This window comes from Toxotes jaculatrix, chromosome 2, assembly GCF_017976425.1.
Source record: "Toxotes jaculatrix isolate fToxJac2 chromosome 2, fToxJac2.pri, whole genome shotgun sequence".
In the NCBI taxonomy this organism is placed as follows: Eukaryota; Metazoa; Chordata; class Actinopteri; family Toxotidae; genus Toxotes; species Toxotes jaculatrix.
The window spans coordinates 10,873,589-10,892,187 of NC_054395.1; positions in this window are offsets into that span (position 1 = coordinate 10,873,589).

Below are 18,599 nucleotides of genomic sequence, written 5' to 3' on the forward strand. Positions count from 1 at the left end.
AGAAGGTTAAAAAAAAAAAAGAATATATAGTGGGTCTTTGCAAAGTACGAAGCAAAATATTTCTCTCTTTCTAAAGTGATGAGTTTCACTTACATCGTCAGTCTCAGGAGTGATGGTAAGGATGCTAATCAAGTTTAGAAGAGGATTCCTGATCTTGTGAAAGGCTTTAAAGAATCCATTCATTGAAAAACCAAATTTTTCAAATGATACGTATTCTAAGATTTCATCTACATGTCTGTAAATTTGACAAAAACATAACTGCTGTTTGACATTTTCACCTTCACTCTCCCTCTGTGATTCCAAACACATGATAGTAGTAAGTTATAGCGTATGGGATCAAGGTTAGAGGTGGACAGAAGACTGAAGATGAAACAATCCTGCCCTTTAGCAGCCCTAATGATTAGAAATGTCAAATGCTTAATTTCTATTACAAAATAAAAGTACAGCAGTATTTCTTAAATCAGTTCCGGTACAGAGTAGCAAAAGCATCAATAGGATTATCAGAAAGAGTTGATTATGTTCCACAGCAGCAAAGATGAGATATGAGATGGAAAATCTTAAGAAATAATTACCAGGGGTTATCACCCCTAAATCGGGAAAGGTCAACTGGCCCTTTCATACATAAAATCTAGTGGTGACTTTTGTAATGATCTCTATTAATGAACAGAGGAGATGAATGGTAAACAGGATGCTAACACCTCAGAGCAGAAAACTGCTTCACTAATCCTCCTCCTCCTACAGCCCACAGGTCAGCTTAGAAATTGTGCATAAAAAGACAAAGCTTCTGAAGCCACCAAGGTTTTCCATACAATTTTAAATCTGCCATTTATGGTAGAGAGGTTTGGTTGATAGATTTAAGTCTGTAAAACCGAAACAATGTGAAGGACTCGAAGCACACATGAGATCCTTGTGGTCTGTGTCAATAATGGCTTGGCTGACAGGTGTTCAGGACTCACAGTTACCAGTGACAATCCCATGATGTCCATGACAAGCTTTTTTGGATAGCAGTAAGTAAGCAATGAGACAAGAGAGGTCTCCTGACATATGAAAATAACCTCACAAGACAGAGTAATATATCGAGTTGACAGTTAGCTGTTACGAGGTGCCAGAAAGAATCATTTCAAACAAAGTAAGTGTGAGTGGACTATGTCCAAGTCAACTCAAACCCCACAAGATATGACAGAATATCAGTGACACAAATCTCAGCAATGGAACACATAAAAAAATAAGATAGCGATGCAGAAAACAAGGCAAACAAACAATAGTTCAGTTCAAACTTCAGCGAGTTGTTATCGGTGCAAGCGAAAAAAAAAAAAAAAAGAAATAAGAGCGTACATATGGGTATGCGAATTTCACAGTAACAAATCAACACAGCAATGCAAGCAAACCAAATCCAAGAATGCAGTGTGGAAAGTGTGCGCACACGAATGACTCTCAGTTCAGTACAACCCAGTTCTGCACAGACAATTTGATACCAAACACACAAGTCCACTCAAGGATTCACTGTGGATCCCACAAGAAAAAATAAAAAAAAAGAAAACCAAACCAACCAGGCCAATAAAGTGACACCATCTGTGATCACAGTTCAAACATACAGCAACAACTACAGGGGACTAACCATAGTCCATGAGTCAGTCAGTCAGTCAGGTTTGAAGGATTGGCTAAATCTGCTCAGGAACCTAGACCACTCCTGTGAGGCAGCCTTCTGAAGGACCACATTTTTTTGTAGTTTTTCCAAGAATTTCTTCCTCTCAGATTTGTATGATTGATACACTTCCCACCACACTGTCATCCAAACTCATCTTCAGTAGACCAGGGTTTGAGCTCCTCCTTGTTGTTTATGTTTTTCATGCATTCATACTTGACATCTCTCTTCCAATGACTGATGGTTTGGCAGCTTGCCCCTTAAACTGACCTACCAGAGGAGGCACATTGAACAACAGCTCCACCCTGTGGCGAGGTGCTCAGTGGGCTGAGTGGCTGTGGTAACAGTAACACTCACAAATCCATGTCTAGTAAAGAATATCTGGTTCATCTCCCACCAGCTGGGGATGTTTGGTTAACATCCTGTCACAATGTAGCTGTAATATGGCCCTGTGAGAAGGTATCTAAGAAAGTGGAAGCTTCATGTGTATTTTCTAAACCCTCAATGTCCCACAGTCCAAGCTGTCCCACAGTCTGTGCCAAGGCCATTACCCCAGGTGGTGGAGCGTTAAAGATGGTTAAGAAAAAGATTTAAGAGCTTGTGTGTGAGTGCTAGGGTGACTTTTTTTTGTTGCTGTTTGAGTCACAGTCACAATAATTATTATGGGTCAACAGTCGTACAGTTGTCCAAGTCAAACTCCTCACAACAAACCAAAAAGAAAAGGCTAAATATCAGCAACTGGATGTGCAGCAACAAATCAACACAGCAATGCAGCAATAAGGCAAAGCAACAATATTTCACGTTATTTACGAAGGCAAAAGGAAAAACAAGATAATGTGTGCGCACACGTGAATAATATTGATTCAAACTTCAAACATATTCAGCTCAATTCAATCCAGTTCTGCGAAAACAACCAAAAAACCAAACTCAGAAAATCCACTCCAGGATTCACCACAGCAAACTAAAGTCACGATACAAAAACACGGTAGTAAAGTTCACAGGAGCACTCACGGTACCGTAGGCCGTCTGTCAGTCTGCCAGTCTGCTCTGAAGAGACTCACTCGACGCTCCTTCTAGGCCTTGAACTGAATAAGTCGGAATGGCGAGGGTTATCCTTCCTTCCACAGAGTCCACACATGAAGCAGCGTCCACAGATGGTGAGCATCTGGCTCCACAAACCGGTCCAACCGACGGGGACATCACGAGCGACCACGTGCGCACAGGTGGTTCTGGCGTCCTCCTGCAACGACCTGCAGCTACTTCCGGTTCTGAGCCCAAGTAGTAGTTTTCCAAGAAACTGAGTCACACGGAAATTTGAGGACGTTTTGATTGGATAGTTGGATGTGTGTGGGTGTATACGTGAGGGAGACACATCACACGTCAAGGAACCTGAGCTGACAGGTGGGCACTGACATTCAGTGATGAATGCACGAAAAAAAAAAAAGTATTACCGCAGAGAATTAAGCGAGACATTTCTGTTTCAGTGTAAGTAGCCTGTCCAATTATCCTCAACAAACCCTTTGGGCTTCAAATTACTCAGAATGTTTCACCTCATAAAGAAATGATCTGGAATAAACAGCGTGTCTCTATCTCTGTAGTCTCTCTTGCCCTGGATTTAAAATATAGTTAAAAGCACCTCTGGTCTGATTCTTTGAAAATGAGAAATAATGTGCTGAATGAAAACACTGGTCTGTTACTCAGCATTTTATGATCAGTGGGTTAAATATAAATGAGTGTTCTTGACTATCTTTGTGCTTCATTTGTCGTTTAAATTTTTCACTTACACATTTTAGACAAATGCTTCTTGCATGAATTAAGTTTTGAATTCATATGTCGAATTCACACATTATGAATCAAAATATCTTTGATATATTAAAAACAGTCTATAGTGTATTATCACACCTGCACCATGACTGCTCAACCTGCAGGTAAAAGAGAAAGCTGTGTTCAAATTATCATCCATTTCTCAAAGTAGAAGATCAAGTTAAGTCTGTCTCACCAGTGAGAGATGACTGCCCATCTAGTTGCAATTCAAAATCAGTTTACTCATATTACAATCAGTCAATCAATCAATAAAATATCCCTGTTACCCGTACTTGTGTCTGGCCATGACGATAGTTTTGGCTTTATGTGTTGACATTTTGGGATATACTCCTCTGAACCACCTGTCTCAGTACAATCAAGGCCTGAGTTTTTGTGTTCCTCAAGGTTTTCACTGCACTTGTGACCTGTCTCCATACTGGGCCTTTTTTTCACAGATAGGCCACTTGTGAAAGTGCCAAATTAAACATTTTATTTTAGCTGAATTCCAGCTTCACTGTCTGTCAGGTCTGTCTACATTTTCTTTCTCATTTATTCATTACTTCCACAAGCTTTCCTAAACCATATTCAGGCTACAAAAGAAATGTTTAAACAATACTTTGTGATATTTCTTCATGTAACTGAACAATAAACCTGCACGCTTCCCTCAACAGGGTCTAAGTTTGTTTTTTTTTACTTCAGTATTGAAGGGATTGATTCCTCCTGTGCTCCCTGTGGCTTTACTGTTAGGGCCAATATTGTCTCAAAGAGAATTGTATTGGATTTGATGAACTTGATACGCTGCAGCCTCTGGGTGCATTAAAGGCTCTTTAGCTATTCTGTGAACTCTATAATCCTGTACATCACGTCATTTAGTATATATTTTGAATAAACATTTCTATTTTGGCCTTGAGAAAGTCTTGCACCTATTTTTATCAAGATCAGCTGTTTATTTTGGGCTGCACTTCTCCAAAATGTTCTCCTGAGCTTGGTGTGTAGGTTTGGCCTAGATTTGGCCCACAAACGTTTTAGTGAAGTAACACTTCATACTGTCATGTCACACTGACATTTACAGACCCACAGTCCGTTTCAAACATCATTACACGTTTCTGAATGCCAGAAGTATTTGGAAACTTGGCACAATGTTCAGGATGTGTGAGACTTTGTGTGGAGAGGTGGGGGGTTAGTGAGTGAGTTCTTTTACCATCCACCACCCCAGCCTCCTCCTTTATCAGTACTGAGACATTAGTATTAATTAACGTGCGTTGAATAAGTAGGCCGATGTACTTCAAGTTGTCTTTATAATTGCTACTTTGAGCATCCTGGGATCAGAGCCACCTACTCTATCATGATGAGAGTGCCCTGACTGGAAGGATCAAAAATTGGCATGGCACCCAGTTAGTACTTTGTCTTTTTTTTTTTTTATCATAACCTCAAGTAAACCTGCTTTACATTTCAGATCAATAATGATCAATTCCTGGAACATCACTCATAGCTTTGGTTATATGAGTTGGATATTTATACACTTTGTTAAAACCCATCTTACTCAGAACAGTATTTGGCTTCCTAGAAGGTTTGGGTTTGGAGTCTGTATCGCTATCTTATTAATTAAACCTTTAGGTAATTACGCACATGTTGACACACAGTTACACTCATTAATGACAGGGCATCCATTTCACGCTGATAAACAAAGCAAGTGTAAGCATGTTAATGCTCAAAAGTAAATGTCATTTGCTTTGGGAACTTTGAGGGCAAGTGTAAATTAATTAGCTAATTAAACGGCAGGTGCTATAGCTAACATAAGATAAACTATGACATTTTAATTTAGCTGAACTTCACAAAGCTAGCTGATTCTTCCTTTGTCTTAATCAAAGAGTTAGTGTATAAAACCTTACAGGAGGCCTCAACCCGCCATCGCTGTGTCTGAAGCAGGTGTCTTCCCATATGCTGCATTAATTACACAAAAATCTTTAACGACTTATAACACTGCTCGTTACTGAGCTGTATGACAGGATGCCCTCTATCCCTTTTCTCTGGCCCTGGTGTTATTTATAGAACACATTACAGCCTGAATAGCCAGGGAGAGACATGAGTGCCCGGTATGAAGCAGAGAAGTGAAATTTCATGTTCAGGGAGGCCCATGGGGGAGGGTATGAGATAGAGCAAATGCAATTGTTTTCAAATTATCCCCATGTAGAACAGCATCGGGAAAGGCCAAGAAAAACCAGATAGTCAGATGGGATTATTTTCTCCGTCGCTATGTACGAGCAGCTACAGTAGGACATTAAAATTACTTCAGTTCAAGGGGAGAATAGTCATAAGATCTGATTACTGACCATGCAATTGTTGCCCAAGCTCTCTCAAGGAGCAAACATGGAGTTGCAGATGTATTTTTCAGGTCCGTTCACTCTCTGTGTGTAAGAGTGGACACATGCTGTGTACATAGAGACGTGCCACTGCCGTCTGCAAGGAGCACTTTCAGCACCACGGACAGCACCGCTGCAGGAGGCGGCTGAATCAGAGAGACAACATGAGCGAGTCTTGAAAACAACACACCAACTCTCAACCAGTAAGCATGTCTTACTTGTTTTAAAAGGCTTGATGGTCAATTCTAAAGAGGGACATGAAGGTTAAAGGCAGGAAGTGTTCCGAAGTGCTCACCAAGGTCACTTCTGTTGATCTGAATAAAAGAAAGTCCAGAGTTTTTTGGGGTTTTTTTTTGTTTTTTCCAACTGCCTTCTTTGCTGGACCAAGAGTACACAAAGGAACAGTTGAAAGCATGGATAGGCTGCATTAACTTAGGCTGCTAAATATGCAAACATACTATAACTTTGATTTTCAATCCATAAATTACAAGCAGTATTTTCCCTCAGATGTATAAGGTGGCCATTAACTTCATGTCTCCTGAGACATCAGACATCAGCACTGAAATGTATAAATCTTAAATGTTTTTACGATCAATGGCTAAAATTTTTAAAGCCCACAGCCAGTGGTGGTCTGAAAGATAACATTGCTCTCACAGTCAGTCATGTATGGATGCTGGTAAAATTGCTAAGTTTTACAGATTAGCTTGGTAGCCCAGGTTGTACCTCAGCAAACCTGGTGAACATGGAAAATGACGGGAGGCTCAACGTTGAAATCTACTGTAAGCCGACACAGATCAGAGCCCTACACCACCGGGCAAAAAACAACCCCACCACAAGGAAAGGAAAAGAGAAAGAACACACACATATAAAGAAAATACCCCATAACAATGGTTTCCCCAGATGGGCCTTCACCAAATCCAGAAAAGACACAAGAGGAAACACCACAACCACCAACGGGGAGGACACCACACACCAACGCAGAAACATTGTGGTACCGTATGCGGCTGGAGGAGGATTTTCTCCAAACACAACATTCCAGTTTGTTTCAGGCCTTGTAACACTCTGAGACAGAAACTGGTACACAACATTCCCAAAAACAAGCTAAGTGATGTTGTATGTGCAGTCAAATGCAGCGAGTGTTCCGACCTATACATAGGGGAGACTAAACAACCACTCCAGAAATGCATGGCCCAGCATAGACAAACTAACTCCTCCGGTCAAAACTCAGCCACTCCCCTGCATCTCAAGGAGAAGGGACAGTCCTTTGAAGACGGTGATGTCCACATTTTGGACAGAGAACATAAATGGTTTGAAAGAGGAGATAAGGAGGTCACCATATCAAAATAGAACATCCATCACTGAAGAGAGGGGACGGTCTAAGACACCAGCTGTCACCCACCTATAACGCAGTTTTGAGATCCTTCCCCAAACAACTAACCCATCCACATCTTCTTAGTTTCTACGATCAGCCCAGGTACCCTGAGTCCAGCCCAGCAGGCGCCACCCAAGATGTGAACAGTTCCAAAGTGGTTTCAATTGCTCCCAGAGTTAGCACCCACTAGGTGTGATAGGGATGAGTTTAAACATTTGGACTCTCTAACCAGTCTCTAGAACTGAAGAAGGATTAGGGGTGGCAAGTCTTCAAGCTTCAAACAAGAAGTCCAGTTGCCTTCATTCAACTCTTAGGATACTGGTGAACCAAGTAACCATCGTTTTGCAGGAGAAGTAAGTAAGAACTAAGCCTTTGTATCTCCTTAATATATTAATCATTAACAAGATTACAACCAAAACACACATTAAAAGAAGTGTTTACTGTTGAGGCTCTAACTTGTTTTGACCAGCAGTGGTAGCCACTTACTAGCATCAGTCAGAACACAATGGTAGCAGCTAAAGCTCGGAGACCACCGGTCTTTAACAGAAAAACTTTCTTACAAACTATGATGTGGAGTTTGATAGACGTTTGTGTTTACCAGTCAGGGAGGATCTAATAAAAAAAAAGATTCTATTGGTTGTATAATGGAAAATATCGACTCCACTGACTCATTTCAAGGTCTAAAAGTCAGGATATCTCAGCTTCTGCTGCTTTGATTGTGACCATTCAGTTTTAATCTCTCTCTTGTGAGTCCTCCAACTTTATGAAGTGCAACACTAAACCACTTAAGTGCCCATTTAAAACTGGGCTTTTATGTGTTTCCCTGAGATTTTCCATTAATTTGAAAAAGCCCCCGAATTAGCATTTAGATCATGCAACATTAAAACTCTCCATTAAATTCCAGTAACCCAATAATGAACATGTTTATTCATTCTTGTGGAATTTGATCAAAATATCTCAGTTAATCATCTCAGTTAAGAGACCAGTTCTGTAATAAATATAAAATCAATCAAACTCTGTCATGTCAGTAGAGTGTGAATACTGAATGTGAGCTTATTTTATGTTGCAGCAAAGTGCAGATTAGCCCATAAAAGAACACTGGTACAGTCTAATCATCAGTGAGTCTTTTATTTCAATGTGGGGACGCCTGCTGTTTTATGAACTGTGAGCTTGTCCACACACATCGGATCATTTTCTGTCTGAAGGGCAGATGAACCTCTGCTGACCCCGAGCTCTGGAGGCCGACTGGAGGGCTATGGATGGTGATGCTTGGCCTTCTGCCGGGAGCCAGGACATAGAGTCTCTGTGGGCTGAGGGCACGGAGACTGGACTGACCTCAAGGAATACAGAGTACTACCAAAATCTACAGTGCCAAAGGATCAAACACTGACTTTCATCTTAATTTAGGATAGCAAAGTGCAAGATCAATGTGCTGCGAGATTAAAAGGTGCTGGATAGAGACGTAAATGTAAGACTGTGAGGTCACGGAGGGGTCCAGAGCTTGAAAGAAATGGCAGCTTGTCCACGGGCGGGAAGAAGAGCTGAACACAAATGGAAAAGGACAGCTGATGACAACACAGTGAGCAATGCTAAAATAATTCACATTAGACTATTGCCTGTAAAATCCACAAGGCGTGCTTTACTTTGTCCTGCAGCATGCAGTTGAACCACTGGTTCAATGATATGAACTTGTCCAGTTCTGACTAGTCCTGAAAACTGTGACACAATGATCCAAAAATAAATTAAAATAAAAAACTGATTGATTGTGTAAAAAATTTAAAAGCCGAATGATCAATAGAAATCAATAGAAACACTGACTGTGATGCTTTTATGCTCATGTGTTGGATTTATTTCTGCCAAAGCCAACAATTACACCTTTTCCACAGCAGGAACCTAACATCAAGTAACATGAAGCCATTGTCACAAGTTTTGCTTTTTTCCTCCATTGTGAGACAGACTGCAGGTGAGACCAAATGCTAAGTTTCAGGTATTTTTCAGGGTTGCTTGCAGTGCTGTATTGTCACATTACAACAATGGTACCTACAACAAACAAACCAAAAAATTACAACCCTGTCAGTGAAAGGCGTGCAAGACATCCCTGACAGAAGTGAAGATACAACACAAAGCCAAACAGTGCAGGGAAAAAAATTAAAAAGTTAAAATAAGATTATTGAAAAATGACATATTACAGTGTGGTACAGTTTGCAAAGATGCAAAGGGAAAAACTGCAGAGTGGCTCATTGCAGTATATGCAGTTTTGGGCCCTCAGCTGGCCCTTGTGGAGCCCTGGATTTTCCGATGGCATTTACACTGGCATTATACCTCATATTAACCACTTTGCTCATTGTTTTTAGTCCCACAGCTTCTTACTTACATTTGTGTTCTTAACAGCACATAGATTCAGTAGCAGATCCTGCTTTTGTCTTTTTAATGGCACAAAAGCAAAATGACCCACTTTGTAAAATAAAGTGGTCAGGAGAGGAGAACCTAGGACCAAGGTTCTCAGAACCCCAGGTAGGGGTTGTTAAGCTGCAGTGGAAAAGGACTCGGTGTGAAGGCCTCATTCCTCGTTCTTCACTGTACAAAAATGCCATTAACCAAGCCATTAAATCTTTAGCTTGAAAAAAATTGCTCACCTCATTTAAAGATTTTTCCATGCTGAACAAGAATAACAGATGGAATCATTGATTAAAACGGCACCAATCAGTGTTCTCTCTTTTTTTTTTTTTTTTTTTTCTTTGGTCGGGGTGCAGAACGCCACAACAAGCTGAACATCACACACACCACACATTTGCTATTTTATGGCCTTAAAAAGTCAATATCATTAATATGTTCGCAATGAATGTACATATGTCCAATATTCTCTCTCCTTTTAGCTATATCTTGTTCTTCACTATCTTCTGAGAAAGAGATAGTGTTTATCAGATGTCTTTTGCTACTAAACAGTGATTCACTTTGTTTACCAGTTGGTTGCTCGCTTTGTCTGTCTGCTGTTTAGTGCAGGGCAGGGAGTATAGTCGATTTATGAGAGCTTTTTTGTTGACTGCTGCTGCTGCTGCTGGAAGCAAAGTGGATGAAAGCTCTGAGACTGAACCAAAACAGTAAAGCTGTGGTCCACAGAAGCAAAGCAATGAGCAGAAACTTAAGATGAGGGAAGCTGCGGAGTTGACTGAGTTGACCACAAAACGATCTCATAGGTCGTCTGTGCAAGCAGCTTATTACATCCCAGTCTTACGTTTTATTGTTAGGTGACCTCCAGTGGCCATAGTAGTTATGACAGGAGCAAAGTAGGGAGTCAGGTGACGTAGTACTAAGTATGAAGTCCAGTGGGAGGAGGGTTGGCGTAGACAGATGGAGTGACAAAAAACAGGACTTTCACACAGGAGACCGCTGTAGATTTCTCATTTCAAATTGATGGTCTACAACAGTACAAACAAGGGTATGGACAAACAACCTACATGGCTGTTTAGGTTTAGGTTCAATGACATGTTGTAATTATCTGGGGGATACATCCCCACCAGGGACACTTTTCACTGTGCATATAGTGATTTGAGCCATTGTTAACGTATAAATTTACTGATTAGCGTAGCTTTTTATTACTTGTTAAAATGTAAGTTTTCCATTTTATTTTAATTTTGCAGTGAAAACAATGTTAAAATAGTGATCCATTTAAATTCTATAATGAGAATTAGCACAAAGCAGAATGTAGACTAATCTCTCAGTGTGAAAAACTGTTACCAGACAAAAAATAAATATAGCAATCCAGTTCATCTAACAGGCACACTGACAGATGACTATTATTGACAGGTGAAGCTCCTGCAGGACTCTGTCAGCAATAAAGCTGGAAAAATCACCAGGGGCCTAATTTTTATTTATTTAATTTTTAATTAATTAATTTATTTATTTGCCTTAACAAGTCCTTGCTGACAGGAGGAAATAGGGAATGATGTAAAGTGAGAGCTCCCCATTCTGGGTTGGATTTTATGCAAAGGTTCTGAACTGCCTCCACGCTGCTGTGAAGAAATTGCCTGAGCTCTGACCCTTCCCTTGATAAGATGATTTGTCTCTTAGAGACCTGCGGCTCACTCATGAATATTTACTATATTCCGAAAGAGGTGCACTTAGGTCAATAGGACTGTACTTTGTAATCAACTTTGAAGCTATAGGTTAATGACTGCTGGTGAGTTTTCATCCCTTTTATATACAGCATGGTTTTTTGTCTCCCAGCCTAAACTGATTAGGTTAAAATGAATTCTCTGGTTATAGTCAGTCACAGGGAATCTGAATAGAAGTGTACTGACAGATAGTCCCAAGATAATCGGTGTCTCTGATACATGCTGCTTTGACTTTAAATGCAACGTGTAAATGTAAAAGGACAAGGCAGAGGCGGGAGGCAGCTTTGTAGTGTCTCTGATGTGACTGATAATGTTTCTGTACATCCCAGCCTCACTAAGTGGCTGCTCGCTCTGATGTGCAGTGGTTAAAAAAGCGAGGCAGATAGGTCTCCAATAGGTCTGAATGTGTGAAGTCAAACAAAATAAATAAAAAATATAAGGGTAGAGCTCTTGGCTTTGAACACAGCACTCCCTGCTTCCATTGTGCTGCTTTTCCTAATTATGCCAGGCCATTCTGCTGACAGACGGAAAGTGCACTATGACGCCCAATCAGTACTCCATATTTCATTTCCCTTCTCTCTCCTATCTAACCGTTAGTATATTAAACCAGAAATCCGGTGGCTGATTTTCAAAGAGACTTGATTAAACCTAGGAAATGGGACATGATTTCCTGTTTAAAATTCATAACAGGATAACACTTAAGTAATTTAAATCCCCTCTACCATTGGAGCAACTGGTATCTGCATCAGATTGAATAATTTCACCTTACTGCATCAATCCATTTTATTTCAATTTGATAGCAAGCAAACTCAGTCAGAACACCCTTGTGAGTCAGTTTTCTCTGAGGTTTGGCAATCAAAATACAGGCCTGCAGAATGCAGCGCTGCTCGTAATTCAATTTGCTTGACCTTCCAGTTTGCTCTAATTGAAAACAAGCTGTATATGGGAAATGAAGATGCCTTTGTGCATATTAATTCTCAATTCATGTAAAAATAAATAAATAAATAAAAACCTGGTTTCATTAACCTGGTTTCATTATGTTCACATTCTTTTATGTATCTGGTGCTGAGTAACACACTTGGAGTATAATGCCCCTATCAGGTAGAAGAAAAAACAATATTGTAAATGGTACACTGGTTATAAAAAAAAGTCTTTAAGCTCAGTTCAGATAAGTTAAAACTATTATGACAGCATGTGGGTGGCTTTATATAAAAACCTGAAAGAAGGACTTCAGTATTTCATAAAGAAAAACCATGAGAGCGTTGAGCAAAGAACTAAATTACACTTATAAATGAAACATGGAATTATAAGTAATAAAATATAAAATAAAAACCTTACTCAATTCAATACAGTCAGTCTTCCCTGGCCTGCAATGACCAGTAGCTTGTGGTGGCTAAATTTTAGTTAGTGTTAGCACATTTTTTAACTGACATTTGTAGCTTCCTGACTTTATGACTCTTCTCTAAATTTAAGCATGTCACAAATAAACATTTCAAATTCATTTCAAAAGTAAAACAACAAAACAATGGGGGAGTGGATACTGACTTAAAAGAAATGCTGAAAAAACTCCTCAGCCATGCTAATGACACAGCTCTGATGATGGCAATATATCAGACACAAAAAATAACATACTAAACAAAGATGGTGAACATGGTAAACATTATACCTGCGTAGCATGTTTTTGTGACCATGTTAACACACTGACATTAGCATAGCTCAAAACCCTGCTATGTAATGTGATGTGCGTTAGTTAACAAACGCTGATGCAAGCGTTTGTTAACCAAATGAATGGAGCAGAACAGTGCGCAGGTGCATTGATGCTGTGTAAGTATATGCTCATACTTATATTTTACGTAAGTAATGTAAATCTGGTGATTCTGGCTAAAATAATGAGACTAGTTGACTTCTGCCCACAGCACTGACTAGTGGTTTTTGTCAACAATACTCGGTAAGGAGGAAACTACACAACAAGTAGTTTGTGAAACCCACCCCACAGCAAAGTTCATTCTACCATCATTACTGATGGTAAAAGCATAACTGTAGATTTGTAGTAATAGTAATTAGTGGATTTGGCTACTGCAGCAGCATTTCCATTAGGACTTTTCTGCACAACGAATCATCAAAGACATGTTTTCTTCTTCTTCACCTTCTAACTTGGACACGGCATTCGTAATGTAACTGGTTTTGAGTCTTTTATGATCAGACACAAAGATCCAGGCACCCTCACTGGTGTTCATCAGGCCCGTGAATTGGTCAAAGCACCATGTGGTGCGCACGAATCATCCCTCCTCTTTCACAGCAAATTACTTCTTGCTCTCTTTGATTCAAATACACGCTTGGTAAGGCCACCTTTCGGTAATACCTGTGAAAAAAAAATGCATTCTCTCTCTCTGCATCATCAAAAGCTTCTGAGGCTGATGAAAACATTAACTCCTTCAATGCGACAAAATTTCAGTGTCTAGCAGTGAAGAATTCATTCATCTGGATCAAGTCTTTCACTTAATATTTGTGGCTGTACAGTTATCAGAAAGGAATATGTTAAAATCTCGGTGTTACCTTTGATCCAAACTTCCCATTTATCAAGCTCCTGAAAGCAATATTCCTTAGAGCATATTTTCATCTCAGAAATATATCACCAGAATCTATAATTCACTTTCTAACTTTTCTGGCGTAGTTAAACTGACCCCATGCTACTGCAGAGCACCACGCTGTGGTGGTCCCATTCCTGGATGCATAAAAAATATGCGCACATATTTAAATCTCTGCAGACAGAATATGCATGCAAACTAGAAAACATGATCGCACAGTCCTTGATTTCGCATCGTCATTCACTGTGTGTAACTGCTTCTGTCATAAAATCTTTAAGAGGGCACTGGTGCTCAATATATCTTTGGTTTATTCAACAATAAACCCACATGAACTCTCCATTTAATGGCCACAGGAATTATTGTTAGCCAGTATCTAAAGCAAAACAGTTGGAAATGGAAGTTTTTCTTAGGAATTTAACGCCAGAGGGGGAAAAAAAGAAAAAAACAACTTATTTGGCACAGCTTTCAATCTACCAGACCTCCCACTGTACCAGTAGCTGCTCTCCCTTTCCTTTCTCCACTTGAGCTTATTTACAGTTTAAATTTAGGCATGTAGCTGAAACTCATATTCCAAATAATTAAAGGTGATGGAGCAAGAGGGGCTGACAAATTGTTCAAGGACACTCAGAACAGGTCACCAGTAATGGACATCATTTGTAGCTGTTACCATTATGAACCCCTGACCCAGTTACAGGATGATCTGTCTTCTGAAGAATCTATATGATAAATCAGCAGCAATGATCTCGGATGGCTTTAGTGGCTTACAAGAGGAGGGCATTGTACATTGTACATTGTACATTTAGGATACATAAATATATACGCCTGTGTGTAGCCACGCATAACCATAAGATCTGAATGATTTCTGATGCTAGCTGCAGCCACTGCAGTGGTTCTAATGCTTTTCCTCTGGTGTAAACCTCTGATGTCTCCAGAGAAACACCTGTAAACCCACACAGCAGATAGGATCCTTTTCTGCCAACAAAAGCACTGCTGCTGCTGCAAAAAAAACAAGTTTCTCATTTCAAATTTGCATATCAGGTACACTCTCTTGTAGTATTTTGCAAATTTGCTGTATATGAGAAAATGACTGCCATTGTGTTCAAGCATCAGGCCTTAAAATGTGAACACAGTGGAGTGTGGACCACCGTGTGGTTTCTTGGCATCTAATAAATCTGCGGTCCCTGCAGCTCAGCACTGTCTGGAGAAATACAAAGAGGGAATTTAGTATGAAAAAGACTGTAACTTTGGCAAATATCCACTTTATTTGTCTAACTCAGCTGCCAAAGCCTCAGGAGCCTCCACTAAACCTTGAAGCACATTTTTACTCAGAGCAAGGACTGTGGATTTTATCCTCCGTCATTTATGATGAAAGCACTTCAGGAAAGGCTGTTTTAGTATGAACAGCAGTGTCATGGTTTGCCTCTCAGGTCCCCTTGGCCCCTGTCCCCAACCTCAGCCCACTGTTACCAGGCGATGTTCCTGCCTTCCTCCCTCCCAGACCAACCAGGAAGGTTTAGGTTGGAGGACATGTCCTTACATGTTTCTCCCTGTCCTCACTTATCTGACTGCCCCACCTATTCACACACCTGGTTCCACCAATCACCAGCCCTGCAGTCACCGAAGCTTCTCTATCTGCACACACATCTTTCTGGTTGGAGGACTTATTGAATCAACCAACTCTGAGATTTTCAGATTATTACAACCTGCCAAGTAACTGCTAACATCTTGAACCTCCAGATCTGCAGTGGGCAATAAAATGGAACCTAGGTTTTGCCTGTATTTTTGTTGGTTATATGAAAGAACAAATACTGTATGAACCACAAAAAATCCTCCTTCCTCCCTTTTATTATTATTACATACAGTATATACACAGCCTTGAAGCTTCTTTACACCAAACCAACATATCAGAGAACATTTTTTTATGCCAAAAACTTTTCACCCAATCCTCCGTTAGAAAAGGGTGATGGGTTTCACTAGACTGAAAAGAATATGCAGTGTTTTGGAACAATATATTAAGAGAGAGGAAGGGATATTACCCAAATTTAGAGAAAGAAATTACCAAGAAGATTGTCTGATATGTGGAAAAAACAAAGTGGATTCAAAAAGCAGAGAGGCTTATTTGCAAGTCAAAACCTCCCCCGAATTCAAGCCAAATCTCATTTACTGCATTAAGGATGTAATTTTAAAACACTGCTATGTTCTTCAAAATGACCCGTACTTGCCAGAAACCTTTAAAGATCCACCTGTTGTAACCTTTAAAAGAGGAAGAAACATTAGGGACAGAGCTGTTAGAGAATGTCAGCGCTCTGAAGCCCTGAACAGGAAGCTCATAACTAAACCTCACCACAGCATCTTTATCTGTGGAGCCTGTGTAAATTGCCACTATACCAAAACCCTTAAGTCTTTTAACCACACTATCAATCAAAAGCCCATTAACTCTTACACAAAATGTTGTCTATATGATACAGTGTTCATGTGGTAAAATATAGGAGAGGTATCCCCTAAGCGTTAAAGAGCGTATCACCGAGCATAGGAGCTATATAAAGAGAAATGATATAACTGGTCGTGTTTCAAGACATTTCAATGTAAAAGCAGCATCATGTTTCATCTCTATTTTTTATTTATTTATTTTTCACAGGCACAGAAGTGATTAAATCCAGCCAAAGAGGTGGTAACATCAATTTTCTCAGGAAAATAGAAGCATTTTGGATTCTCTATTTAAAAAGTTTTATTTCTGGGGGGCATAAACGAATACTTCTTAATTGATGAGTTTTTATAGTGGTTCCTGAATATCTTTCAATTAAGTGGCTCTGCAGTGCTTTAGATGTATTTATGTATTTTTATAAAATACTTTTTATGATAAACCTTGTTACTCTTTTGATGTCTTTTTTTTTTTTAATTTTTAGTCTTTTCAAAGTTGGGTTATGACACATCAAATAAAGTAAAATAATTAAATTATTAAGTAAAATATATTTTATTCCAACTTTATGGGCAACAGTGTATATACAAGTGTTGGAGTTTTGATCTCTTTAGACTTTTTCCTTTCTCCATGATCCTGGATAATTGGGTGAATTTGTGCCAGAAACCTTTCACTCTGCATCAGAAAGCAGCAGCATTGCTAAAAGTAGATCCAACTGAGCAAGAAATACTGGTAAAAAGATTATAAACAATATTTTGGCCAGATTATCAACACAACTTCATATGGAGGGAAAACTATGCCTACACAACAAAACTAAATATGGTAGGTCAAAGCTAAAGATGGAAATCAGCCAGTAAACTGTGATGAAGAGGTGGAGATGTTTGTTTTCTCTTTCATTGTGGCTAACCTTGGGGATGGGCCGACTGCTCATGTTTTTGGTCATGACATATTTCTTTTAAGCAGTGTTTTCAATAAAATTCACTGTGTACTCACTGTATACTCCTGGTACGGACAAGAAAATAGAATAACACTGATCTTTTTGAGGGGAAATCATGAAATAAAGAAACAAAAGCTTTTCTCCTTATTTATAAAATTATTGGTTTTCTGTGATTTATGATAATTTCAGATTGGAGGTGCAAGTTTACCAACAGATTCATTTACTGCTGCCGTAGAGAAAAGGAAGACTGGTGAGGACAGCAGTGAGAGTTTGCTGTATGTGTAAGGCTGCCATCTACTGAGAACGGTCTTCAAAATGGATGTGTGTTTGCAGTTAGAGGAACACTGCTGCTCCCTCAGTAAAACATGGTTTGTGCGCGGCAGTCGTGGCTGAGGGAAGGTCCTGCTGAGACAAGCAATGAGGTAATTGAATTTCAATTTGTTAAGAGCTCCTTCACACACTTCACGTCTAATCTGGTTCAAGTCCCCCTCCCCGAGACAAAGCCAAACAATTGCTTTAACTTCACCCTTCCTTTCATTTCTCTCCTTCTTATTACCAATACATTGTTTTTGGGAAATTCACCTTTTCATGCTGTTTACATTAATTCCTATCACTGTTTGGAAGAGTAATTCAAACCTGTGGGTTGAAACCTGCAAGCAGTTTTTAGCCACACCCTAATCAGAGACATCACAGCAGGCGTCTCGCCGTTGCCAGCTGTGGAAAACATCAGTCGTGACATGAATAATCCAGGTGGGGTAAGAAGATGAATGAGTTTGAATCTTCTTTTTTTATTTCTATTTGATTTTTCTGTAGAACTAGCTTTAAAAAAAACAACCCCTCTGCTGTAACGTGTGTATGTGTTCTCAGTTTGATGGCCTGGAGCTTGAGGTAAATTGTAATTACACCAATGGCTGCCTATAAAGATACAGTCATTGAATTATACACACAGGCTCTTTTCCCTCCACTGTACGAGTGCTGATCCAGGCCAGCGGTGTACATGAGGAGGAGGGCTGGTTGCTAGGTTGCATATTTCTCTAGTTACAAAGCTCTTTGATACCTGCATCGCTGTGTGCTCTCACAGACATGCACCCACTCACATGGCTCGGGCCAGGCACCTACACACACAAAAAGACCATGCTAACACACAGACATGCAGCCGTGGGTAGGCCTGGTTTTCTCCAAATCAGGGCATTAACAGGCACCCATCCACCCAACAAAATATCAAGGCAGCCTCTTCCACTGGGCAGCTAGACAGGAGCCGTCTAACCACACTAACAAGGTGAGCAGACAGTGTGAGCTGTTGTGGCGGGTGTCTGTGCTCCTTCAGGAGGAACCGACAACAACTGGACTGGCAGCG